Raw genomic sequence first — 27,841 nt, 5'->3', positions numbered from 1 at the left:
TATTCAAAGTTCTGCAACTAGGCCCCTATTCTTAGTAACAGGGATTTATTCTTATTTATATCATTGGAAAGTAATAGAAGAATTAAAAAAAAGTTTCAGGAAAAAGATTCTTTTTGAGGAAAATGGCATAAATTGGCAAATTTGATATTTTACCTGAAAAAAAAAAATCAGGCATGTATTTAAGGTCAAGACCTTCCTTGCCTCTCATGAGGCCCCTGACCAGGCAGAGCATAAGTCCTGACAGAGCAATGAATTAAGATTCTAGGGCAACATTTCTGCCCAAGAAACCAACTGTGTCAGGAGACAATTGAATTCTTTAAATTGTCAGTATGGTTTTGCTACCAATATTAAATTCAATGTGAGCCCCTTTGTCACAAGAAGAATAAAGATGAGAGTTGTCAAGGCTCCAGATTGATCAAAAGCCCAGCTTCCAGGCTTTAACACAAGGAAGCAGCACTGACATGAGACAGACAGAAGACCCATGGATTTAGCAAGACCAAACAGCAACAGTCTTTTAAGGCTTTGCCACTCAAAACACTATCCCTAGACCAGCAGTATGAGTTGCCTGGAAGCCTGTTAGAAATGCAAAACCTTGAGCCAGACCCCAGATCTTCTAAATTAGAAACTGCATTATGGCATAGAGCATTTCTACCTACATTCAAGCATGAGAAGCACCATTTTAAGAATAGAAGCCCAGATTCCATTCCCATAAACTGGGAGAAGTGAATACGGAATTCTGCCAAATAAAAAGCCAATATGGGCTAAAGGCCCATGTCACTTAATCAGAATTTCTAGACAGATGCCAAGAGCTGTTATGGATCCTGGCCTGGGCTTCAGTCTCTCTAGCCACTGACTTATGACCTACATATAGTACTCTCATTTCTACCCAGAATTTTATAATCTGGGTTGTCTGTCTGAGGCCCTTGACACCCACCTCCTTTTTACTCATCTATTTGTTGGCCTCTTTGTATTGAACTTTTTCCAGTGACTAACCCTAACCCAGATGTGATTCTTTCCTCATTCTTTCTTCCTTTTATTTTTGTATTCTCCAGACTTAGCTGTGCTGCCTGACTCTTGGCAGGGTCAGGCCCAACACACCTCTATTGAATACTTGGCTAAACAGACCCAGGTCACTGTATGCCACACTTTGGAGAATGTTGGAGGTTGGCCAGGACATGTATATGGCAGCTCATAATAAGAACTAGTGTCTTGATGTCATAAAAATCAGGATCATCTAGAGTCCAGCAACTTACTGAACACATCTGGACTGGGGTTTTAGAATACACAGTGGTTCAAACTATAGTGACACATGGAAACAGGAAGGAGGGGAAAGGGTGTAATAAAATATAAGTGACCGGCATGGTACTCTTCCTTTTCCTCCTTGTAAATACCAAACCAAAGGAGGTTCTACTAATATCCACTTCACGGAGTCTCTCCACTACTGCTTTTGAAATTCATTTTATCCAAAAGCAACCACAATTTTCTGAGTACTTATGTGACTTTTCTGAATATTATGTGCCATGTGCCATGTTCTGTATTATCACATCATATGCATAACATTAATCTTTATAACAAATTTAAGATGTAACTCCAGCTTTACAGGTGAAAAACTGAAGGTTAAAAAGTAATTTGTTCCACTTAGTAACTGGAGAGACAAGGAAGTTAATGTGAGTTTCCAATTCTTCTCTGTATCCTACCTGCTATCGCTTTTCAACTTTACCATACAAAAATCTTCAAATGTTTATCATCTCTTAAAAAATATACTAGGGCAGATAGGTAGGGAGAAAGGAAGAAGGGCTAGGAAACATTCATTTTATTTATCTATTTATTTATATTATTTTCCTTCCTAAAAATAGAAATCTCTGGGAAACCTATAACATATCAACATAGCATTTAAAGCCTAAGCACCAAAACCCCCAGGAAAGAGAAAAAACCAACCAACCAAACAAAAAAAAAAACCCATCATGGTAGATATTTTTATACTTCTATTTATAACATTCCGTCTTCTTGAGACATACTCATCCCTATCACTTCTACTGGGTCCTGATGAGAATATACTTTCAGTGGACAAACAACCATGAAAAAGAATCAATAGCAAAAATTCTAAATAATTGAAGTTTAAAAACAGAATCTGATGATTGAACATATCCAATTCTACACACCCACCATTCTGGATACTTAACAAAGGGGGAAAATTTCCTCCTTTTGCTTCTTTGAATCATAGGACTGCCTTCTGGAGATTGCAATCTCAGTCAAGAAATAGTCCCAAGTCACAATGAGTATTACCTGAATATTCACTGAAACTAGCAAAATCTTGATGTTCACAAAGAGCACAGAGCAACAACTCAGAGCAAAGAACTCAGTTCAGCAAGCAGAGGGATTGTATCTTTGGTTCATTGTAAATCAAAGGTCAGTCTACTGCTCGTTAGTCTCAAATTAGGATAAGAACAATGTTGATCTCCACTGTGTATAAAGTAAAAGAGGCTCTGTCAATCCCTGTGACAAGGCCCTTTAATCCTGAGAACTCTGTAGTCTTTGTGCCAGCACTAGGCCAGATCTGAACCATAATTTACATAGTTTTAACAGTGACCTGACATCCTGAGAGGGAGCACTTGGACCAACTTTAGGAATATGGTCAGTAGGCCATCTGATTTGCTAGTTTTTGCTCCGTGTCTGTCATAAAAATGAAAGCATCCTGAAGAACTACAAAGTGAAGATATGAGAAAATGCTCGATTTAATCTGAATCATCTCTTTGTGACAGGTTGGTTACAGATGTCTACCCATAATCCCTCATTAAAATAATATAATAAGGGGTACCTGGGTGGTTCAGTCAGTTGAGTGCCCGACTCTTGATTTCAGCTCAGGTCAGGATCCCAGGATCATGGGATCAAGTCCCAAGTTGGGCTCCATACTGAGTATGGAACATGCTTAAAGTATTCTCTCTCTCTTTCTCTCTCTTTCCTCTGCCCCTCTCCCCTATCCCCACACACTCTCTCTCTAAAACAAAATAATAATTTAAAAAATGCTATAATAAAATGTTCTAACAGAATATAGACTTGGAAAGACTTAAAGAAACAAGCAGTTGTCTCATTTAAGTGATGGGAACACTGAGGCCTAGAAATGAGGTAGGAGAGCTCCATGTGCACAGCTGGCTAGTAGCCATGCTGAAACTAGAGAGAAGGTCTTTTGTTCTGAGGTAAGCTTTTTACCCTTCTCTTCAGCGTGTGACACTCATGGTTGCTTCCCACCTATTACTCAAAGAACAAGAATTTTCATTGGATATTCCCAAAAAGACAGAAATGTCATGAAAATTTTTTCTTCTATAAACACATCATGTGACACCTTGATTCTTGATTCTGCCTACTTGACAAAAACTTGTAAAACCTGGTCTCAAGCCCCAAAGGCACTTAAAAAAAAATTGCTAGCACCCAGCAAAGATTTAAAGAAATAACACAACAGAGTTATGTAACAGTTCACTAGATGCTTGGGTATTTTTTAATGTCCTTCTCTGTCATCTGGAAGACCAAATAAAGGATAGGAGTTTATTGTCTGCACTTAAGATGACAGGTTTTTTCCCCTGATACTTTTATTCAGCAAACTTCATATTTCAAATATAATGACTCCTAGCAGCCCATCTGAAGCCTATCTTAAGAAGCAGAGGTGTTCAGAAAGAATTTTAATTTGGCTGGAGGTTGATGCTTTTCTTTTTTTTTTTCCACATGTACTAAAGAAGACTCGAGGAAGTGCTGTCTCAGCAACATCAAATGTCTCAAATCCTTATGAACACTGTCACACACAAACACCCAAGGCCAGTTAAATACCAAGTGCTCAAGCAAAACTAAAACTGAAACTTTGATTATAACCGTAGGACATTTCTAATGTAGACATCAGAAGTTATTAATTCACAGAACTGACTGGATTCCTTATGATGATACATTTCAAGTTCCAATTAGTATTGACTAAATTATCTATAGTTTCTGATGATTAATTGCTTATTTTCTTTTGAAATTTGAAATTTCAAAGAAAGACAGATAATGAATTTAATTAAAATTTTATCTTCTGCTTTTTATTATAACAAGCAAGAATAAATGTATAGATGTGATTATTATAATTTCACTTTAGCTCTCCAGAGAAGTTCATAGAGTGCCTGAGGTTATCTACAAAGAATATAATACGGCATAACTAAGTTTTCTTATCCATACTGCCTACTGCATACAGATAATGAGTCTTAATTCTTTTACTACCTTTTACTACAGGTCCTTTACTCTCCAATATGTACAAAATCACACATTCCACCTTAAAATGTTTACTCAATAAAACTGCACTACAATAAAAGTAAGAGCAAGCAATAGGTGATAAAAAAAAAAAAAAAAAAGAAGAAAGAATTCAACTGCTAAACTTGAATCAGACAGAAGACCTATAACAAGAATGAGGCTGAGCAGTGAGGTTCAAGCCATTGTTCTACCTGCAAACTCATCTAGCATTTCTCTAGTGCATCTTCTGGAAATGAAGAAAATCATGGAGTGATTTGACAAGTCCCCTTAGTAGTATGGGTTAATCTTCTGTGATCAGCTAGAATATATTAAGGATTTCCACTGAGACAATATGATATTCCAGTTCAAACTTTATGTGAAATGCATGTCATTAATTTATGCCAGAACACTGAATAAAACAACATCCGTAGACTTTCCTTCTTCCTTTCCCATCTTCTCAATCTTGGCTGAAGTCCTCCAACTTTTAAGATTGCTCTTGTCCCATAGGTAAGGAGAAGTAAGGAAAGGAAATACCATAGTCATAAATCCATATGACATGTATTTCTTGAGCATCTACTATATGGGATGCAGTGTGTAAATAGAAATGTTCCCTTTTATATCCCATCCTTGAGAAAGTACTAGTTTCAGTCCTTAAACAGAACAACCAACATAATGCCCACCTCCACACCTTTCTCTCATTCCTGCTTCTATCCCCTTGCCCCATTTCCACACCTCCCTGCCTCCAATGCAAACACATTTTAGCACTTAACATTCCCTGACGCTTTTCCTCTTAGCAAAATATTCTGAGAATTTCTTCACTCCCTAATCCTTTGTCAGAAAAGTTAATAAATGTGTCTTTGTTTGGCTATTTCTTGTTGTGTTTCTGGAGTCTTTTTTTATAATTTAACTCTATGTTAGTCTGGTAAACACATTGGAATTCTCTCACATGGCACTTCTTATCACAGTAATTTGTCATGAGAGAAGTTACATAGGAATGTGGTTAAGAAACCTATGATGGATCCAGACTGCCAAGGCTCTGCCAATTACGCTGGGACCTTGGGCAGTTTACTTAACTGTACTATCCTAGTTTCCTCAACATAAATTGGCAAAATGGCAATGCCTGCCTGATTAATTGTAGAGAGAATTAAACAAATATATGCAAAGTTTTTAGGTATTTCATTTTTAGCAAAGATGGACCAATGTAACAAAACACTGTATCTCCACTGATTGGAAGTAAACACAAAAAGTGAGCTACCTGATGATTTAAAAAAATAAAGAACAGCAGGAAATTTTTGACAAGGAGCTAAACATGGAGAAACATACACATAAGGGTGAATTTTTCTTTCCCTATTTTCCTTGTGCTTTTGACCTGAAGGTAGTCCCCATTTTTTGACATGGGCCATAAAACTGGGACTCTTCTTTTTTAATTGAAATAATACATATTTAGAACATAATGGTATTAGGCCAAAATCCAATAACACAAAAATATCTGGGAAATTCAAATGTTTGAGAATTAGGCAACACACTTCTATACAACCACTGGGCCAAAGAGAAAGTTACTAAGGTAATTAGGAAATCATTTGAATTATGAAAATAAAAATAATATCAAAATTTGTGGGATGCAACTAAAGTGGTACTGACAGAAATTTAGAACACTAATACTAGAAAAGTCTTACATCTAAGATCTAAACTACCATTTTAGGAAACTAGAAAGGGTACATTAAACTCAAAGCAAGCAGAAGGAAGAGAATACTAAAAACAAAAGCAAAAATCAATGTGATTGACAATTAAAACAATTGAGAAAAATCAATGAAACCAAAAGCTGTTTATTTGAAAAGATAAATAAAATTGATAAACTCCAGTTAGATAGACCAAGATAAAAAGAAGCTATAAATTACAATATTGGGAAAGGAAGAGTAGAGCTCATTATAGACCACTAACCTTGACATGATAATAAAGAACTATTCTGAACAATATGAAGATAAAAAAGGTAACAAATAAAATTGAACAATCTTTGAATAAAAACTACCAAGTTTCACTCAAGCATACAGCATACAGAGGGGTTTTTTCCAGGAAGGAAAAACTATTTAACATTAAAAAATCTATTAATACAACTCATTATATCAAAAGACTAAGAAATTAAGAAAAAAACATTTGATAATCCAAAAGATGCAAAAAAAAAAAAAAAAAAAAAAAAAAACCAAAAAACAGTTGAGGAAATTCAACACGCATACAATAAAACTCCCATCCATTAAAAAAAAAAAAAAAAAAACAAAAACAAAAAAAACAAAAAAACAAAAAACTGTCAGCAATTTAGGAAGAGAAGGGAAGTCCTTTAACTCAATAATGGGCATCTAGAAAAATCCTACAGCTATGATTACAGCTGGATTATAACAGACTCAATACTTTGCTGCTAGGATCAGGAATAAGGTAAGGCTTCCACTCTTAGCTTTCCTCTTCATTTTCACACTGGTGATCTTAACCAATACAGTAAGTCAAGGAAAAGAATTAAAAGACATACAGATTGAGGCAAGTCTGGGTGGCTAGTCGGTTAAGTGTCCGACTCTTGGTTTCAGCTCAGGCCATGATCTCGTGGTTCATGTCAGGCTCTGTGCTATTAGCACAGAGGGATTCTTTGTGGAGGGATTCTCTCTCTCCCTCTCTCTGCCTCTCCCCTTCTCATGCTGTCTCTTTCTCTGTCTCAAAATAAATAAATAAACTTTAAAAATGATATAAAAGACATACAGATTGAAAACAAATAACTAATGTTGTCTTTATTTGCAGACAACATGAGTTCATTGCTCATAGGAATGCAAAATAGTATCTCTTCTTAGGAAAAAAGGTCTGTCAGTTTCTTATAAACACTGACCTTCCATATGACCCAGAAGTCTTCCTCCTATTTATTTTCCCCAAGAGAAATGAATTTATGGTCACATAAAAACCTGTTTTTAATGGTTTTTTTAACTAAAAATTCAAAATCACCCCAAATCTCTTCAAATGATGAATTGATAATCACCTTAAAGTATATCCACAAAATGGGATATTACTCAGCAATAAAAAGCAATACATCCTTGATACCCACAAAACTTAGATGAATCTTCAGCACATTACAGCCAGATTCAAAGGGCTTCATACTATATAATTCTGGAAAATGTAAATTATGGAAATAAAATATAGATCAGTGATTTCTAATGGTTGGAGGTAAGCAGGAGAGGTTGACCATAAAGGGATAGAAGCCAAAAGATTTTGGGGTGATGTAAGTGTTCTGTATCTTAATTGTAGTGGTGTGTATATGACTGTTTACATTTGTCAAAATGTCAAAAAGTCTAGAACTATACACCAAAAAGCATGAATTTTCCTGCGTGTAGATTTTTAAAATACTGAACATAAATAAAACAAATAAAAAGAAATTAGAAGATATAGCAAGCGGTCAATCAATATTACCAGAATTATTAATTTTATTAATATTTATAATTACTAACGGCTAGAAAAATGGAAGATGAACTAAGAGAGGTACAAATGGAATGCTTTGGTAATAATTAATGTGAACTCAATTAAGAGGAATGCAGAATCATGAAAGGAAGGAAAAAGAACATATTCTGTAAAGGAGTAAGAAGAGAAACTGGGAACAAAATATTGATTTATATGGACCAAGAGTGGAGCGTCTGTGTGGCTCAGTCGGTTAAAGTGTCCGACTTCAGCTCAGGTCATGATCCCACGGTTTGTAAGTTTGAGCTCTGCTTTGGGATCTGTGCTCTGCTTTGGGATCAGAACCTGGAGACTGCTTCTGATTCTGTGTTTCCCTTTCTCTGTTCCTCCCTGGCTCAGTCTCTCTCTCTCTCTCTCTCTGTCTCTCTCTCTCTCTCTCTGTCTCTCTCTCTCTCAAAAACAGATAAAAATTTGGGGTGCCTGGGTGGCTCAGTTGGTTAAGTGTCTGACTTCGGCTCAGGTCACGATCTCATGGTTTGTGAGTTCGAGCCCCACGTTGGGCTCTGTGCTGACAGCTCAGAGCCTGGAGCCTGTTTCAGATTCTGTGTCTCTCTCTCTCTCTCTCTCTCTCTCTCTCTCTCTCTCTCTCTCTCTCCTTCAAAAATAAACATTTAAATAAATAAATATTTTTTAAAAAAAATTATATAGACCAAGTGTCCAATTACCAAGACTTAATTGATAAACTCAAGTTTGATCTAAATAGGCATCAATAAATAGGGGCTCCTTTAAGTTTGGGATGAGGGATGGAGAAGCAGTAGTAGCTTCTGTGCAGGGGCAATTTTCAGCATCATGTGTGTGTCCAAATCATAAATCAGGGAGGGAGACCCAAAGTAAAGTAAGGCCACAGGGTATGAGTTGCAGGCAGGTGTCCTGGGAATCAGGGTACTCGAACCACTGGGTGCAGAGCCAGGCTTCAGACCTCGAGGACATGGCAGCCAAAACTAAGGACACATTCAGAAACCCAATCAGACTCAGACAACTGATGTGACTGTTGCCTGGTGCTCATGGCCTAAATTTATCTCACCAGTAACCCAGACACCACTGTGGAAGCATGTGGTAAACTCTGCCAGAGGTTCACTCCTTTGGTGAGGTGGTTTTTTTGTTTTGTTTTGTTTTGTTTTTTGGTTTTTCTGTTTGTTTTTGGTGAAAGGAAACAGGATGGAGTAGAGGATGGGAGGAAAGAGCCATTAACATATCCAGCTGAGTTTTCACTGGCTCTAAGTCAGGGTCACCTTCCACAGATGGGGAGCAAGGAACAGTGCCTGACAACAAGCAAACAAACAAACAAAAGGGGGATTAAAATAATTATCTCAGGAGATACCTGGAACTGCTTCAAGAGATGATATTTAATTGGACATTGAGAGATTTGTATATCAAAAATGTGGGGATAGATAAAAGGGAGGGAGAAGAGAAGAGGGGTTGAAGAGGAAAGCAAGAATGAAAGACAAAATAAAAAAGAAAATATTGAAAAGAAAGAATGCAAGCAAAGACAAAAAGCTACAAATGTAAAATATACATAAGCAACAGGAAATTGGTTAATCTGAAGGGAGCAGACTGCATGGAGAAGCAGCAGGAAGTGGGTATATTATCACTGAAAGAAATCATTCATAGGGACAACCATTTTGCATAGGATGTTAGATACAGTGTTTGTCAACAAGGGAATAGGACAATCTGGGTTATCTACTTTCTAGCACTGTTAATTCATGGTTTCACTCAATTAAACAAATATTAATTGAGCAACTATCATGCCTAAGAGCATGAAAAGTGCCGTAATTCAGAAATAATGTCACTATGCCTTTAAGTGGGGTTTATAATCTGAAGAGCAGAATCCAAAATATCTATAAGGAAAAAAAAAGTTTGAGGAAAAGGATTAATCTGCTTTGAGTCTTCGCCTCCAGGGTGCAGAATCAATAAGCACTTTCTGAATGTTTAATATTTGCAATATTCTGTGCTAGATATTATTTTTATTTATTCTCAAATTTAATTTTGTTTCTGATTACTCCTTTCTTTTCTTTCCTTCCTTTTTAGAACTTAATGTATCTAAAGCTGCTACTATATACTAGTCAGTGTGGAAGTTAAAAGACAAATAAAACAGAAACCATGTTGCATGAGATTTAAAATCCCATTTTAAAGATGGGTAAACTGAGATTGAAAATGTTTAGAAAATATGCCCAAGTTCAGACAGGAAACGAGTTAGGGAACAGGGATTTAACCATGGCCTCAACACTTTAAAACCATTGTTTGGGGGTGCCTGGGTGGCTCAGCCGGCTAAGTGTCCATTTTCAGCTCAGGTCATGATCTCGTGGCCCGTGAGTTCAAGTCCTGCATCAGGCTCTGTGCTGACATCTAAGGGCCTGGAGCCTGCTTTGGATTCTGTGTCTTCCTCTCTCTCTGCCCCTCCCCAGCTCATGCTCTGTTTCTTTCTCTCAAAAATAAAGAAACCCTAAAAAAATTTTTTTAAATAAATAAAACCATTGTTCCTATACTGAGCAAAATATAGTCCCTAAAAATTACAATTTCTAAAGATTAAAAGACTAGTCATTTGGTTAAGAAATCCCTCCTGAGAGAGGGAAGAGTAAAGTTCAATTTCATGCCAGATAATATGTTCCCCAGAGGCCAACTCATTTAATGACAGGCGATTATTCAATCTGGCTGAAATATTACCATTTCTATTTTTATCTCTACTTTTATGTTTCCATGTTGGTCGTTTTCTTTCTTTTCTTTCTTTTTCTTTTTCTTTTATTTTTTTAGCCATTTTCAATTAAGATTTCTAATTAGATTCTAAATTTGAGACATCTCTAGTTGAAACCAAATGGCAAAAGTAGTAATTAAAGGACAGCTGTTTGTTGTCTTTCTGGGGATGAAACAAGGCTTTTTGTTTCTAAGTTACGAAATCCTAGGGAATTCTTCATGTTTTTATCTTACTGTTTTAATAATAGTTAACTGAATTGAAAGATGCTGAATTGATCTAAAAAAGTCAATACGCTTTCCAAGACAGATGCTGAGAACCTCTCTTCTGGAATAAGTTTAGGTTAACTCTAATATTCTGGCTTACTGAAATTTTCATTGTTATAAATACAAAATCTCCACATTTTATACAAAATCAAATAATTCTTTAGGTGCTACAGTAGGCACTACCCCAAGTCATTTTCCTAACCTGAAGACTTTTTAAAATTATGACAATTTTATAAACCAACAAGAATAAGCATTTTCAATGGAAAGGAATAAGATTCAGAGCAGCTGAGATGCAAAATTTCTCTCATGGTTTTCTTTTGCCTGATTTGAGAGAACAAATATTATTAATACTGATACTGAAAATTATTTAGTAAGACTTTACTTCATAATATTTTCACATGAAAAGTATGATCAAGATTTGAAGCAATTAACCATATAATTCAGGTCGAGAAAAATCTTCTGCCTGAAAAAGCTAAACCACTGAAGCAGACAGATTTTTTTTCTAGTTTGAATCATCTAGATTATAATAAAATTTCTAATATCATTTAATGTGCATAGCCATTAAATAGGTCAAATTACCTAAAAGCAGGCCAGCCTCAGAAGTATAGGGAACCTCTTAAAATGCGTATTTCCAAGAAAGAAACTTCTAAAACATTTTCTAGTGTAAACCTGAAAATAGCTTTGGGAAATGCCAGATTAAATAAAGGTATACACACATATAGACATAGACATATATGTTTGTTTGGTTATTTACTATTTATTATAGGTTCTCAAAACCTCTACTGTGTTACAGCTCCTGAGAGTGTTATAGTACTCAGGCAATTTCAGAATTTCTTGACTCCAAACCATTTTATTCAGAACATGTCACAGAACTAGTGTTCAAAGAAGTGAACATATTGAGGACCTCTTTCCACAATCCTAAGACATTTACGTAGTACTTTGGCAGATGCAGGAAGGTAGGGTTAGATGGCAGATTTAAAAGCATCTATATCCAGAGAACCAGGAGAGAAGACTAAATGGCATTGCATAGAAATGCCAAAGGCAGAAAGTAGCCAAGCTGACCTGGGACAAAGTCCCCTTACCAAGGCCATTGAGGCCCTATGGGACTAGGCCACTTCCCATACTCATTTTCATCCAATTATCAATCCGGCTTCCTCTTACTCCTCTCTCTAGCTTTGTGACTTTGGTATAGCTACTTTATCCTCTTACCAATTATTATGTTTATTCACTGCTATTCCATCTTCTGGGACTCTTCCCTACACTTCGGCTCTTAGTTTAAGTGTCATTTTCCAGAGAAATACCCTCTGTTTAGCAAGTCCACAATAGATTCCTCCCTGTCTCCCAATACTTTCTCCCACAAACTCTGCTATTTCTCTTCATTGCACTTACCACAGTTTTCATTCATATATTGATATTTCCTTATTTATTACATGTCACCTCCACAAGCTCCTTGAGGGCAGCAATGGACCATGCCTGTTTTGTTCTGTAAAATCACCAATTACCCCACAATGAGTGTTTGCCATGTAACAGGCCTTTAATGAATATGTGTTGATTTTATTATTATTATTATTATTAAATTCCTTCATATTTATATCTAGGCCTTGCCTAATTGAAACCCTCAAAATTAATTTAATATATGCATAGATATCAATTCCTCTTTAGGATATGGTCAGCCAACTATAACATACAGTTACACAAAATCTAAGACACCAAGCTGGCACTTTTGTAAAAATATTTTTTTAATGATAGGGGCTATAATTTTGAGTTCATTATCAATCTAAATAAACATTACGTGTTAATTACTGAGACCCACAATTATACCTGCTTTGCTGTTGTATTCCACAAATTGCTCTGGCTCTTCTATAATTGCTTTGCTGACTTCAGAGGTCTGTAAAGGACAAAGGACAAAATGTTAGAATGTAGTGTTTCACTGGGAACCTCCCTTGCTAAAGCATACCTGGCTAAAATTTTAATGTGTTCATAATGCCCATCATTCCAAACTTGAGGACTTACCATCACAACATCATGGGACATAGCCTGAGTTACTTGGTTGCCTGAGTTACTCATACCCTGCACATTCCAATGAAAGGTCCATCTTCAGGATTGGCCTTTGGCTAGTTCCTGGAAGATAACCTCTGAGCTCTTGGAATAGTCTGCCTGATAAAAGAGTTTTTGTATGCCTGCGCCTTGGCGGAGTCTGAACAGGTACACTGATGGTAAACACCTGTTTTTTGCTTGGGAGCAAAAGGGGTGGCTAAAGCCTGAGTAGCTGAGGTTAGTCAGCTGGTGCTGCGTGCTTATGTGATTGACCCCTAATGAAACTACAGGACTGACCTCCATTAAAACTCTAGAGACCAAAGCTTAGTTGAGCTCCTTCCCTGGCTGACCACACTTCACATGAGTTGTCACACATTGTTCTTGGGAGAACTAAGCACATCCACGTGTGACTCCACTGAGAGGGAACACCTGGAGGTTGGCAGAGGGACTTTGCCTCATGTGCCTTTCCCCTTTGCTGATTGTAATCTGTTTCTTTTCACTGTAATAAATCACGACTATCAGTGTAACAGCTTTTCTGAATCTTGGGAGTTCTTCTAGCAAATCATCAAGCCTGAGAGTGGTCTTGGGGACTTCCCCCATACGTAACCACCCAATGAGGTAGATACTATTATTACCCACCTTTCATGGGCAGAGAAATTGGCAAAGAAGGGTGAGGTAACTCAAAGTCCCATGGCTAATTTAAGTGTCAGTATTTAAATGTGAACCCGATGATCTGGTTCCAGAGACGGAGCATTTTACGTATTTTATCAATTATGTCATGTTGTTTGCCAAAATATTTGTTATTATCTGTCATTCAATATGTGTATCAAAAAATGCCACCTGGTCCTTTTTCTTTTTATCAGGAATAATTTTCACATTGAAAATTTATTAATTATCGAGATTTCATTTTATCTTCCAAGAAGAGAACAATAACTTGTATTGTTAAAGTTGTTCTTTAACCATTCTACTTTAATCAAAGCAAACTTTCCTCCAGTCCTATCAATAATGCAGATGTGACATAAGATTTTCTCATTTACATTCTCATCTATCTCTCCCCATTCTAAATGTTTTTTTTTTTTTTAATATGAGGCCTGAAAAATACAGAGTCAACTTTGTATCATACCAGTATTACTTAATTTAGGAAAAACAAAACACCTTATTGTAATTTTTAAGATTTATGATTTTTGTTTAATATTTATTTATTCTTGAGAGAGAGAGAGCACAAGTGGGGGAAGGGCAGAGAGAGGGAGACGCAGAATCTGAAGCAGGGTCCAGGCTCTGAGCTGTCAGCACAGAGTCTGCTGCGGGGCTTGAACCCACCAACTGTGAGATCATGACCTGAGCCAAAATTGGACACTTAACCGACTGAGCCACTCAGGCACTCCACGATTTTTGATTTCTTAAAAATGTTTATTTATTTATTTTGGGAGAGGGGAGGAGGGCAGAGAGAGAGGGAGAGAAAAGATCCCAAGCAGGCTCCACGTGGGGCTCAAGCCTATGACCGTGATATCATGACCCGAGCCAAAACCAAGAGTCAGACGCTTAACCAACCAAGCTACCCAGATGCCCCTGAGATATGTAATTATTTGAGTCTAATAGATCTGGAGTTGCTTTTAAGGTAAGTGCTAGATAAAAATAGTTTCAGAATAGGAGAAAGCATGAGGCTTCTGTTGATATTAAAGAAATGCAAACCATCTACTGATTTCTAAACACAAAAGAGAAAAATAATTTACCAATTGTGTAGAAAAGTTGTGAGTTTTCATTCAGGAAGACTTTGCAAAAAAAAATGCTTTTCTCTAATTTGTCATTGGCATTAGGTGGATGAGGTAGTAGCTTTATTCTAACACTTGAACAAAACTATAATGCATTCTCTTATCTTTTTTTTTTAACTTGCCCAAGGCTCAACATTGTATTCTGTTGTACATACAGTGGATGCCAGTGTCTTGCTTTTATCACTGAAACATACTGCACATCTCTTGATATTTTGAGGGGTCATTATATCTGCAAAGGTAATGAGTCTACCTTGCAATGCATACGTGCAGAGGTCAGTGTAGTCTCAGATGACCCGTAGTGTCCAAACACTATTATATTTTGAAACAATTTTCAAAAATACAAAAAGCATACAGAGCAAGGGCAACACTGCACACAGTGATGATGAAATACATCAAACGTAAACTGGATAATTGTACAAGTCCAAGGAATAAAAGTTTATGATGCAGAAGGACCAACTGTGTTATTTGAGCCCGAGTCTTTCAGATTCATTTTATCTCCATTTATGGTGTTATCACTCATCAACTCTCATCATGTAGCAAGAACCAATATTTACCCAAACCCATCAAAGTGTATGGTCACCTTAAATAAAGATCCTACGGAGTTAATACAGACCAAAAGCCTTAACACAGATCATCACCTTGACAATACATGATAAAGTATGTCATGCTTTAATTAGGACATAAAAGATTTTTTTTTTAAGTTGAAAATGCAAAATTCTATTTTGAACAACTCCTGGATGTTAAAGTGAATTGAATGTTACTGATTAGAATTAATATATGGTAACATAAAAAATCAGAATAAACTTTATTATGTTCCACCTTATGCTATAGAGGTTGGTCCTTTCTTTGGTTCCTATCTGCATTCCCTTTGTGGCCCCAAATGATAATTTCATCACTCATATTCTGTCTCCTTCTACCCTAGTGATCTGGTGTGATGGTCACATAGCTAAATTCAAAGCTAGCTATTTCCATGTTGCCCCATGAAAGAAAGCTGGGCTTCAGGTGGCTTGCTGTTGTTCCCAGACAGCCTGGGTGAGTCCAGGTCAAGAGCCCCCATCAGTGAGACGATTGGGGATATTGGGCCAAAGGCAAGAGCTGATTGGAATGGAGTTTAGAAAAGATCAGGGAGAGAGCATGCTGTGTCTGTCAGGAAATTGTATGATATGAAGGTCCTCATCGGTTCTGAAAATCTTACACATCCGTCCCCTAAAAGATCCAGCAGTTAAAAAACAAACAGAGAAACAAAACTGCAAAGTGCCCTCGGGTAACTGCAAAACAGTCAGAAAGTAAATACAGGAAGTGAAGAGGAAACCACACAATGTTAATAAAAGCTACCTGTTTTATAGGCTGTTGTAAATATTTAGTTAAGGCCACACAGCTACGAGGAGCAAAACCTGTATTCAAACCCAAACAGTCTGCTTCTTGGACTCATTCTCAGAACCACTAGACCAGGTTGCCTTTCCAGGAAGGCCTTGTGTGCTATGCTAAGGTTAGACCTTGCTTTCCAGGAGATGTTGAAACTACGTAGATTTTATGCAAGGAAATAAGATGATCAAGTTTGTGTTTCAGACAGAATATTGAGAAGCTGTGAGAAATATAGCCTAGAGGAGATTAGAGGGATTAATTCAGGGGCTTTTCCAAAGCTTTAGTAACAGATGACCAAGACCTGATTTAAAGCAGTGGTGATAAGAATAGGAAAGGATGGATCTCGGAGATATTTAAGAGGTAAAGTGGACGTGGTGATTTATTTTTGTGGGCAGTAAAAAGAGATAGTACTTGGTTTCTCTAAAATCAATATAGACATGTACACTATGCAACTTACTGATTTTGTTAGTTTAGAAATTCAACACTTTAAATTGACTTTTAAGGGTCAATTTTGCTTTTGGGGTCTGCTTTTGCTTTTCTAGTTTTCTGTGTCTTGGCTTGTGGTATCAATATAAACTAATAGTCCAAATATGTAAATATACACAGAAAATAACCACTAACTAGTACCAATGGAGAGAATCAAATATTTGAGAAATTTTTCAATCCACTGTTCTGTCCAAAAGTGAGTCTTCCAGATACAATGTAACTATGCTCTAATATTAAATCTAAAAAAAAAAGCTAGGGGCGCCTGGGTGGCGCAGTCGGTTAAGCGTCCGACTTCAGCCAGGTCACGATCTCGCGGTCCGTGAGTTCGAGCCCCGCGTCGGGCTCTGGGCTGATGGCTCAGAGCCTGGAGCCTGTTTCCGATTCTGTGTCTCCCTCTCTCTCTGCCCCTCCCCCGTTCATGCTCTGTCTCTCTCTGTCCCAAAAATAAATAAACGTTGAAAAAAAAAAATTTTAAAAAAAAAAGCTTCATATACATATATATGTATGATATACATATAGTTGATATACATACAGTTTTTAAAATCTAGGGGCGCCTGGGTGGCGCAGTCGGTTAAGCGTCCGACTTCAGCCAGGTCACGATCTCGCGGTCCGTGAGTTCGAGCCCCGCGTCGGGCTCTGGGCTGATGGCTCAGAGCCTGGAGCCTGTTTCCGATTCTGTGTCTCCCTCTCTCTCTGCCCCTCTCCCGTTCATGCTCTGTCTCTCTCTGTCCCAAAAAATAAATAAACGTTGAAAAAAAAAAAAATTTTTAAAAAAATAAAATCTATAATTAACTGTCCCTAGAATAGATGTGAAATTTAATTCCACCTCCAAAAGCAAGTTTTCAAAATCTTACTTTTGTCCCCTAATTCTCATCCCTTATTCTAAAGGCAAAGTAGAATTTAGCAAACAATGAAATTATTGTCAATATGATCTTCACATTAACTAAAAAACTACAAAAAAAATCCATTAAAATTAATAAAATGATTCAAGAAAAGTCTCAGGATGCAAGGTGAATGTGTAACAATAACTTTCCACATAATAGCAATAAACAAAGTAAAATTTTCAAAATAAATGAATGCAATTCCCAATAGCATCAATAATCTTGAATCACTACAGCAGTAACAACAAAATCAATAACCTACTTATGAATAATTAGGTAAAGAAAATTATAAAAAGCTATAAAGAGAAATAAGGAACTATAACAAATGCATGAGTAGGAAAGTATTTATAAGATTAATATCACTCCTTCCCAAATTAATTTATATTTTTAGCATAATTCCAATCAAAATTCTAACGGACATAATTTTGGAACCTGTGAACTCTTTCTATATTTCATTTGAAGAAAGAGTCATGAATCATAACAAAATGTATTTTTTTAAGTTTATTTATTTATTTTCAGAAATAGAGAGTGGGGAGAGGGGTAGAAAGAATGGGAAAGAGAGAATCCCAAGCAAGCTCTGTCCTGATAGCACAGAGTCTCATGCAGGGCTCAAACTCACAAACCCCTGAGATCATGACCTGAGCAGAAATCAAAAGTCCTATACTTAACTGACTGAGTCACCCAGGCACCCAACAAAAATTCTGAATATGAATATTAAAGGGAGGTTTTGCTCTAATAATACAATATATTGTTGTGACACATATAACACAGGCAGAATTGGTTAGAAATTATGTACAAGTTAGTAAAATATAAGGAAATAATAAGCAATTATAATTAGGAAAATATAAGCAGTTCTAGAAACACCCTACTTAATGCATTCATTCAACAAATATTTAATGCCTGTCATATACCAAGCATTATGTCCCTTAAAGGGACAACATAATTCCTGCTATCAGAAAGTTTGATGGAAAAAAACTAATAACAATTTTCATTATGGTAGAAATTGAGACAAATGGGCATAGGATTCTATGGATGCATAATATAGCAAGGAAACCTAAATTCGGTGTGTGATTAAATGAGCACCACAAATTAATGAGAAGGAAAGGATTTGTTTAATAATGTTTAGATAATTGCCTAACTTTTTGGAATAAAATCAAATATGTCCCATTAGACATAGATATAAATTCCAGATGTATCATGGAATTAAATACAAATAAAATGCAACATAAAAAAATAAAAATGGAATGAATTACATGTGTTTTTGAAGAGGTCAACTGTACTTATGAAGCTTGTAAGTGCTAAAAGAAAAAAATTAAAGCAAAGCAGATCTGAAATTATTTTGCAACAAATACAATGCACCAAAATCTATCTCTCTATATATACATACTGAATACCAAAACATCAAAGGATACTTCACAATGAAGAAACAACTCATTAACAAGCATTCGGAAAAATGTTCAACCTTACATTAGGACTCAAGGAAATAACCATTAAGACAATGGTTGACAATATTTCATCTAAAAAATTGGCAAAGAAAAAAATTTCATGCTTAATGCCATGTTGAAATTGCCTTGAATGCCACTTTCCTACAACCTTTAAGAGCTCTAAAGGTATTCCCACCCTGTCCCAGAAAATCTAGGAAACATTCTTACCATATATAGTTAATACAAAATGCTTATTTGCACTACACCGATTTTAACACCATTAAGTCATAATAACCTTTTGATAAGTGACTATCACATCATCATGATATTACAGGTACCATACCAAGTACATAGAAAGCATGCAATAAATGTAATGAATGTTGAATAGAAGAATTAATGAGCTTTTTTCATCATCAATAAAGTAAATAAAAGTGTGGTGCTGGCTTCTTAGACTGATCGAGTAGTTCTAAATCTGTGTTTCTATAGAATGGAAATAATTTATTTTATTTACTTTTTAATTACAATAATTTATTTTTAGAAAATAATCCTAAATATGAAAACAATTATATACACAAAGACTTACTACAATATGACTTAAAAAGAAAAATGTATAGCCTAAAGATTAAGCAAGAGAAATCTAAAAAATGTTATGTAATATTAATTTGGTGAAATATTACATAATCTTTAAAAAGAAATTTAAAATTCAGGTTTAAAAAGGCTTATGCAAAAATGTTAAATGTAAAAAGCATGTTTTAAAGTTGTATATTTTGTGCTTCAGACTCTGTCTCTCTCTCTCTGTTCCTCCCCCACTCATGCTCTGTCTCTGCCCCTCAAATAAATAAATAAACAAACAAACAAACGTTAATTTTTTTTTTTTTTTAAAGGGGCTGCCTGGGTGGCTAAGTATCTGACTTCAGCTCAGGTCATGATCTTACAATTTGTGAGTTCGAGCCCTGTGCTGACACCTCAGAGCCTGGAACCTGCTTCAGATTCTGTGTCTCCGTCCCTCTCTGCTCCTCCCTCACTCGTGCTCTGTCTCTCTCCGTCGCTCAAAAATAAACAAACGTTAAAAACATTCTGAAGTTGTATACTTCGGGGGTACCTGGGTGGATCAGTCAGTCAGGCATCAGACTCTTGGCTTAGGCTCATGTCATGATCATGCAGTTTGTGAGTTCAAGCCCCACGTCGGGCTCTGTGCTGACAGTGCAGAGCCCCCTTGGGATTCTCTCTCTTTCCCTCCCTCTCTCTCTGCCCCTACGGTACTCATGCTCTCTCTCTCTCTCTCTCTCTCTCTCTCTCTCTCTCTCTCTCCCTCCCTCTCTCAAAATAAATAAATAAATAATCAAATTGTATATTTTGTACATAACAGGTATAGTGTAGCAGGTAAGACAGCAGGTATAGTGTAGCAGGTAAAACCCCATCTTCTCTAATCCTTAACTATCTCTATGAGCAAGTTATTTCACCTATTTAAGCTTCAGTTCCTCATTTATAAAATGGAAATGTAGGAATAATATTGCCTATCTCAAAGTGCTGTTATTTGTAATTAAATATCAAATTAGAAAAAAATCAAATTAGAAAATTCAAATAATGTTAATAGTATCAATCATACAATAAGCATTCAGTAATTGAAGCTATAGCTTTCATTTTAACTGTTAAATAAAACCAAACCAATGCAAACCAGAAAGGGTAGCTGCAATAGTTGGCAGCTATGTACAACGTGTTGGCAATAGTTTTTGTATGGTGGATTTGGCTGTTCAGAACCTTGGGTACACATCTTCTATGTTTGGGAAATGCCCCACCTTACAAGTTCATACATCACCAGGATGGATGGCCAGAAATCCACTTCCAGCTTTTCCTTACGTGTTAAGAGTCTAAATTATCCCTAATGTGGTATAAGTTAGGGTGGAAGCATGTGTCTGAGGCTTTTCTGATAAGATACTGTTATTCAAGGCTTCAGTTCTGAAGCATGTGATCCACAGAACTTGGAGACCCATTCTAAGAGTTGACATTTCTGATCTCAAGACAGTGGGGGCAGAGGATCTACCATCTGGCCCACATCAGTGATGTGAGTGGTAGAGCCTGTGCCAAAAGCAGAAACTGGAGGTTTGTTGTGGAGTGGTACTCCTTTGGATTTGGGTAGGCTAAAAACTCTGAGCAGGAAGCCCCCACGCCTGAGCCTCTGTTCATTAAGATTTTAATGGGTCCTATACAATTTTGTCTTCATGAGCCCTTCTTCCATCATGCGTGGGTGGGTGCATGTGCACGTGCACACACACATACACAACCTCTCTCTTTCTCTCTGTCTGCAAATAGATGATAGATAGATAGGTAGATAGAGAGAGAGAGATGATAGATAGGTAGATGTGCATATGTAATTACAGCTTATGACTACATTGGTATAAAGATAAACATAATATTATGTAGCACAATTTTTTCGAAGTAAAAATTCTTTTTTTCTTCAGTTCTTAAAAGAAATTAAAACATTTTATTGGGCCTCTAAAAGCAATGAAGGTCATTGACACTGTGCCCACTATACCTGATAGAAAAGCCAGCCCACCCTATTGCTATCAGATGAATTCTTATAAACTAGCTGATTGGCAGCTATGAAACCTGATTATACAGATGGTGAAACTGCAGTGCAATTTTTACTTTTTTCAACTTTTTTGAGGAATTTTCAAGTTCTTTAAAAAAAGCATGTATTGAAAATGATACATGAAGAAGAAGAAGAAGAAGAAGAAGAAGAAGAAGAAGAAGAAGAAGAAGAAGAAGAAGAAGAAGAAGAAGAAGAATCTGGCCAATAATGTATCATCAGTAGGTCATAGCATTAAATGCAAACTTTATATACATATCTCAGAATCTCAAGCTAGAAAGGGACTGTAAATATTATTGTGGAAAAAATGTCACTGAGTCCAATCCCTCATGTGCCATTTAAATCACCTCTGACCAAGATGTCATGGCCAATGATACTGGGCTCAGCAGTTCACTATCTCAGGAAGAAAATCAGATATTCTATTTCTTCATAGCTTTGACAGCTAGAAAGTTCTTCTTTAATCCTGAGTAAAAATATATATTTCTGAAGCTTCCTTTTCCACTCTGAATGCATCTCCAACATCTTAGTATTCTTTATGCTCCCATTTTAAACACCCAATATCAGTGCTTTGGAATCGTTGCATAGTAACCCTGCTCAAAAGACTCTTATATCTACTGCATAGTTACTAATTTGATTCTGCATCAGTCTACCATTCTTCTGGGTAGCCTTTGCACCAGAGCAGAGATAGGAATTGCTAAATCAGAGGCACTGTCTCTTCTTTCTCTTGAGATCACAAACTCATCATTTCCTTGACTCCCATCAGAGGAAAACAAAGTTACACTGGGTCATAGTTTGGAAAGAAATTTGGAACCTAATACAAAATGCAGACATTAGTGTTTGGAAAGGAAAACTTCTCTTGTGATTTGTTTTTCTTGAAGCAGATAACTAAAACAGAATAGTGAAAACTGTATAAACCTGGGAGTCTAGAAATACAGATTCTAAGTCCTGGTTCTGCTACCTATTCCTCTGTAATCCATAAAATCCAAATCTCTCTGTCCCTTTAGGGATGTTTTAGACTCCTAAGATTGATTACTTGACTTCTAATAATGATCCCTAAGTCATTAGCTAAGCAAAGAAGTAAAATTAAAATAAAACTGTTGAGCAATGTAACCTCATTTGTATTTAAGATTTCCAGTAACCAGTGAACAGAAGAAGTATTCAGTGGTATTGAAATAAAAAATATACCATTGTTAGCTAGCATCCTGATTGTCATCAGTTATTTTTTTCTGCTCTTGGAACCTTACAGATTCATATGCCCCATCTCACAGAGAAGAGTTGCCATCATCTGAAAAAACACAGAAATACCATGTAGACATAAGTAAAGATAAAACCTATGCCTATATTAACTGAAAATCCTTTCCCTTAATTCACTCATTTGAAAGATACTGGGTTTCTGTATAAGTTATGGTAATGCTTGCTTTTGTAAGAGCTGTCCATGAAATCTCAGTCTGGTTTGTATTATCTCATTGATCTGAGAGGGCATGGAAGGAGGCCTGAGGAGGGTATGGAAGGAGGCCTGTTTTATGAAGTCCTCCAGGCACTCATGCTGAGAGAGACTCCATCACCTTGCAGGCAAGTGTCTTAGTCACCCTGAATATGGAAACCAACAGGGAAATGAAGAGAGAGAGAGAATGATGATCACATGAGAGCCTTTTATGGGCCAGGTCTGGAAGTGTCACATGATTCCCCTGGGTGAAAGTGGGTTGAGCAGTCATAACTCTATACCTTGGGACGGAACCAGGATCTCTGATGGAGAGCTGACCATCTCCATCACAGTCCACTATGAAGATTTTATGAGGCTCAATTAGTCCAAGGAAGGTTGCATACATTTGTCTATACCAATGGTAGATGCATAAATAATGAAGAAAGTAAAACAAATGATTTGGTAATAAAGACTTTGGCATCAAGAATAGTTGAAGACAAGAGGATAATCAGAATGTGGTTATAGCCTGCCCACACATTAGGGAGGACAGACAACAGGGGTCCAGGAGAAATGTAGTTCTGTGTGGGAATTATCAGAAACATCTTGAAGGCAAAAGTCGTATTAGAAAAGGGAATTTCTAGGGTTGTTATTTTCACTGTAATATGATAAAATATACATATGCTCCTCAGGCTGGAGGACAGGATATTTTCTATGTGGATTTTGTCTCAGCCATTATTAAAATGGCTTTTGTTTTGTGGCTTCTGCAAATGTCCTCTGTCTGGAGGCACCTTTCATTAGGTCGTTACCTGTTGGAACTTTACCAACCCAACAAACCCTTGTCATATATATGCCAGGAAGAATATTGTCTCCCCTTGGAACTCTCATATTATTTATATTATGGTGGCTTGTTATGTGGTTATTTATTTATATGTTGTTATATTAATCTACTTTTTCTGACTACACACATTGTAACTTAAAGTGTTATTGAGTGAAAAATTGAAATGGTGAACTGATTTATACATTAAACAAGTTCTTTGTAAACACGTTGTACCAGAATTGCTTGGGGATTCGAGTCTCAGTCAGTATAATTGGGGCATTTTGCATTTCTAAAAAGCTCCCAGATGATTTGATTTCATCAGCTTTGGGAAAACAGATGACTAATTCTACTGAATCTGAGGTAAAATTGTTAAACCACATTTTAGACAAAAACACAAAGAGATCAGTGGTTTTAATTACCTCAAATACATTGATAGGCATATGATTTTAGCACTGGAAAGTTTAGAGAGGACTGGGATCTATTTCCTGGGAAAAGTGAATAAAACTTCTCAAGAAGGGAACATCTATCTATTGCATTTTTTGTATCCTAGTGCATAGGAAGTAGTAGAATAGATGACTATGAGTGAGTTCCAAAGTAACCATCATCACAGTAACATCACCTTTAGTACTGTCATACAAGTGAGGAAACAAAAGAAATAGTTAAGTATTAGAGAAAAAGACAGATGGCAGCAATATGTGGGCATTAGTTGGGAAATCATTTTAAATTAAAATAGAGAAAGTCAATAGCCTACAAGAATCCTAGTGATTGCTTACCAAGTCCCTTACTACAAGCCCAGAAAAAAAAAAAAAAAAATGCATGCTGGGGATTAAAATTACAGGCATGTATAATATAGGAAAACAATAATATTGGAAAGGAAAAGGTACCTATTTTTGTTATTTAAAGTTCGACCAGCTTTATTAATTTTGAGAAAATACAGCTTTCAAATTTTGCTCTTTTGAATAGCTTCGTGCACAAGCAATACACACTACCAGTCAAATGCCATAAACTGTCACCTGTTAAAAATCATCTTTCAAAAAATGGAAGGACAGGCAGAGTGAGGATGACAGGAAAGCCCTCAAAAGAGCCAATAGATCCAGTAATATCTGGGAATAAAATGTTTTCCCCCCAAACAACTTGTAAGATTACTTTTCAAGAAATGTCAAAACAAATAAAAACACATTTTAAAGAATATATCAAAGAAAAAGAGCCAGCTACAAACTCCGTGAATTCATGATTATGGTCCAACAAAGAGAACACTTAGGATTTAAGGTCAAAACAAAACAAAACAAAACAAAAGGACAGACATAAACTGATAGGCTGCTTCCTTTGAAAGGTAAAATTTGAGGAGACACCACACATTATCTGCACTTCTAATCTACCATTTCAGAAGTGCAGAATAAAATAATATACAAGTTATAATTTGTGGATCATACAAAAATCTAATGATATAAGTTAGCGTTTTTAAGCATTTATACATTCAAAGGCTGTGCCTTAAAACACTCATTATTATTTATCTTTGCTTTAGTTGTTTCCATATTAGATAGGGCTGACTAAAGTCCAGTAGATCAAGGCCAAACAAAGAGGGTCAAGAAGGGGCGCCTGGGTGGCTCAGTCGGTTGGGCGGCCGACTTCGGCTCAGGTCATGAGGCTCAGGTCATGATCTCGCGGTCCATGAGTTCGAGCCCCACATCCGGCTCTGTGCTGATAGCTCAGAGCCTGGAGACTGTTTCGGATTCTGTGTCTCTCTGTCTCTCTGACCCTCCCCCATTCATGCTCTGTCTCTCCCTGTCTCAAAAATAAATAAAACGCTAAAAAAAATTAAAAAAAAAAAAAAGAGGGTCAAGAACTAAGAGACCAGAGTGACTTCTCCTAAAGGAGATGGGACCTAGGAAGCTATTGAGATACATGCTCTTACAGAGTTCTTAAGTGCAATAGGGAAACCATGACTTGAAAATCCACATGGTTCCATAAAGAGATTCAGAAGCTTGGGTTATGTTTGAGCAGCAGAGATGCAGAGATCAGTGTAAAAAATTCAGAACATTACTGGGTTTAGTTTCAGTGTGGCTCCATGATTGTAGGCTGAAAGGCTGGTACTGAAGTTCCCTGAAACCATGCTGTGCCAGGGCAGCTGATCCAGTCCGTGAGGTGACCCCCAAATCTGCATTTAGTGGCATCCCCTTATTAGCCTGAATTTAGCCATGGTGAGAGTATTTATACCTTGAAAATGAATCAACACTAAAAATTTGGACTTTTGTTTTCTAGAGAGCCAGTTTCTCAGCACACTATGGCCCTACAGAGACATTTTCAAGACTTCTACATATTAGGACTCTAAGAGAACGAATTAGAGGAGACATACTAAATAAAATCCAAAGAGGATAATGATAGAGCTCTGAACCTAGATTAGATGTTGTCTAATTATATGATAAAATACCTCTGAGATAGTTATCCTATTCAGGGAGGTAAAGGTAATTAAAATTTGCATGAATATGAGATGTTTTTGGTAGATCCAGCGATAGATGACTTCATATCTCTCACTACAGGAGTCTCTCTAACAAAAAATTCAGAAGAGTATGTTAGAAAAACAAATTCCTGGACAAAAATCAAAAGGAAGAAGATACTCAGATGCAGCCATAGGTACCTGTGCGACACAAAATAGAGAACAAAAGGGACCAATTTAAGAAGCAAATTAAACTGTTTAATCCTCATCTGAACCTTCCACCCAAGTGTAAGAGAACAACAGAGACAAATCACTCTCACTTAAAAAAAAAAAAAAAAAAAAAAAAACAGGCAGAAGAGGTTCCGGTTCAAGCCAGTGACATAGGAAAACTCTGAACTCACCTCCTTAACAGAATGCACCAAATTGCACCTATTAATAGAATAGTTTCTCCTGAAGAAGAACAGAGGTCTGACTGACTGAACAGCTACTGAACAAGGAAAGCTAGAACAGATAAAGAGAAACCAAGAGAACAGCAAGAGAGATGAAGATACATAACAAAGGAACCCCTCCCCCACCCCTGATGTTGTGAATAGCATGGGGGCTGGGGGATAGTACAGAAAAAAAAAAGCCAAGGTTTAAAAGAGCAACTAGCATATAAAAGAGAACACTAGAACTCTGCCAATTGGCAGGGGAGCTGCAGGCAGTTTCTTCAGGTCAGAGGGACTGTAGAACCACTGGGTTTACATACCCATTCCACCTTAAAAGCTAAGATCTGAGCCGGGTCTGGACACCATAAGTGGGCAAGTCCAGTTGTCTCAGTGAGCTTGCAACTTCAGCAGCCCCGGGTCCACGAACCCACACCATCTCTACCCATGCTGGGGCACAGAAAATGAAGCCAGAATTTGAAAGGGCTGAGGAGCTATGGGAATACTCTCCCTCAATCCTCCTAAAAAGCCCAGACCAGAGCAGGGCTGGACACACTAAGGGGAAGGTTTGAACATCATAGTTAGTGGGTCCCAATGCCATAAATGGCTGATCAGATCATCACAGAAATCTTGCAACTTTAGCAAGCTCAGAGTCCACAAGCCCACACCAGTCCTAGCCACACTAAGACACAGAAAAAAAAAAAAAAAAAAGAAAAAAAAAAAGCTGAAGTTTAAAAGAGCCAAGGAACTGTAGGAATGCTCTCTGCCCACTACCTGAAAAGCCCAGACTACAGCAAGGTCCAGCTCATAGTGAGCCAGCAAAAGTCACCAAGCACACAGTCTGCATAGTGGGACACCCATTATGCAAGACCACTCCTTCAACTTTAGGAAAAGTAGCTGTTTTGCCTAATCCATAGAAACAAACAGAAAAAGTCAAGCAGAATAGGGAGACAGAGGAATGTACTCCAAAAGGAGGAACAAGAAATAATCTTGGAAAAATAATTAAATGAAACAGAGGTAAGCAATATACCTGATAAAGAATTTTTTTGTTTATTCACTTATTTTTTTTTAAACATAATTTTTGGTCAAGTTAGCTAAGTGTGCTCTTGGTTTCAGGGGTAGATTCCCATGATTCATTGCTCATATGCAACACCCAGTGCTTATCCCAACAAATGCCCTCCTCAATGGGCATTTTCCCCTCTTCCCTGCCACATCCTATCAACCCTCAGTTTGTTCTCTGTATTTAGGAATCTCTTATGGGTTTGCTTCCCTCTTTGCTTGAAACTATTTTTCCCCTTCCCTTACCCCATGGTCTTCTGTTAAGTTTCTCAAGTTCCACATTATGAGTCAAAACATATGATATCTGTCTCTTTCTGACTGACTTATTTCACTTAGTATAATACCCTTCAGTTCCATCCACATTGCTGCAAATGGCAGGATTTCATTCTTTCTCATTGCCAAGTAGTATCCATTGTATATATAAGCC

At 36.8% G+C, this 27,841-nt stretch overlaps 1 protein-coding gene across 6 annotated transcripts in view; it reads right to left on the bottom strand.

The window, feature by feature from the left end:
• The window catches only part of INPP4B (inositol polyphosphate-4-phosphatase type II B), a 778,175-nt gene that overhangs the window by 381,335 nt on the left and 368,999 nt on the right, over window positions 1-27,841 (bottom strand). For 5 of the 6 annotated variants that reach the window (XM_086704171.1, XM_086704175.1, XM_086704169.1 and 2 more), the window contains exon 3: window positions 12,520-12,586. The gene's annotated coding sequence lies outside the window, so the exon portion shown is untranslated. Of the gene's footprint in view, window positions 1-12,087; window positions 12,182-12,519; window positions 12,587-27,841 lie in introns of all 6 variants that reach the window. The other variant, XM_086704167.1, reaches the window with a different exon arrangement.

Source organism: Puma concolor, chromosome B1 (genome assembly GCF_028749965.1).
Source record: "Puma concolor isolate L17-30 chromosome B1, mPumCon1.1.hap2, whole genome shotgun sequence".
Taxonomy (NCBI): Eukaryota; Metazoa; Chordata; class Mammalia; order Carnivora; family Felidae; genus Puma; species Puma concolor.
Note: the sequence above shows the minus strand (reverse complement) of the source record. Positions and strands in the feature narration are given on the sequence as shown.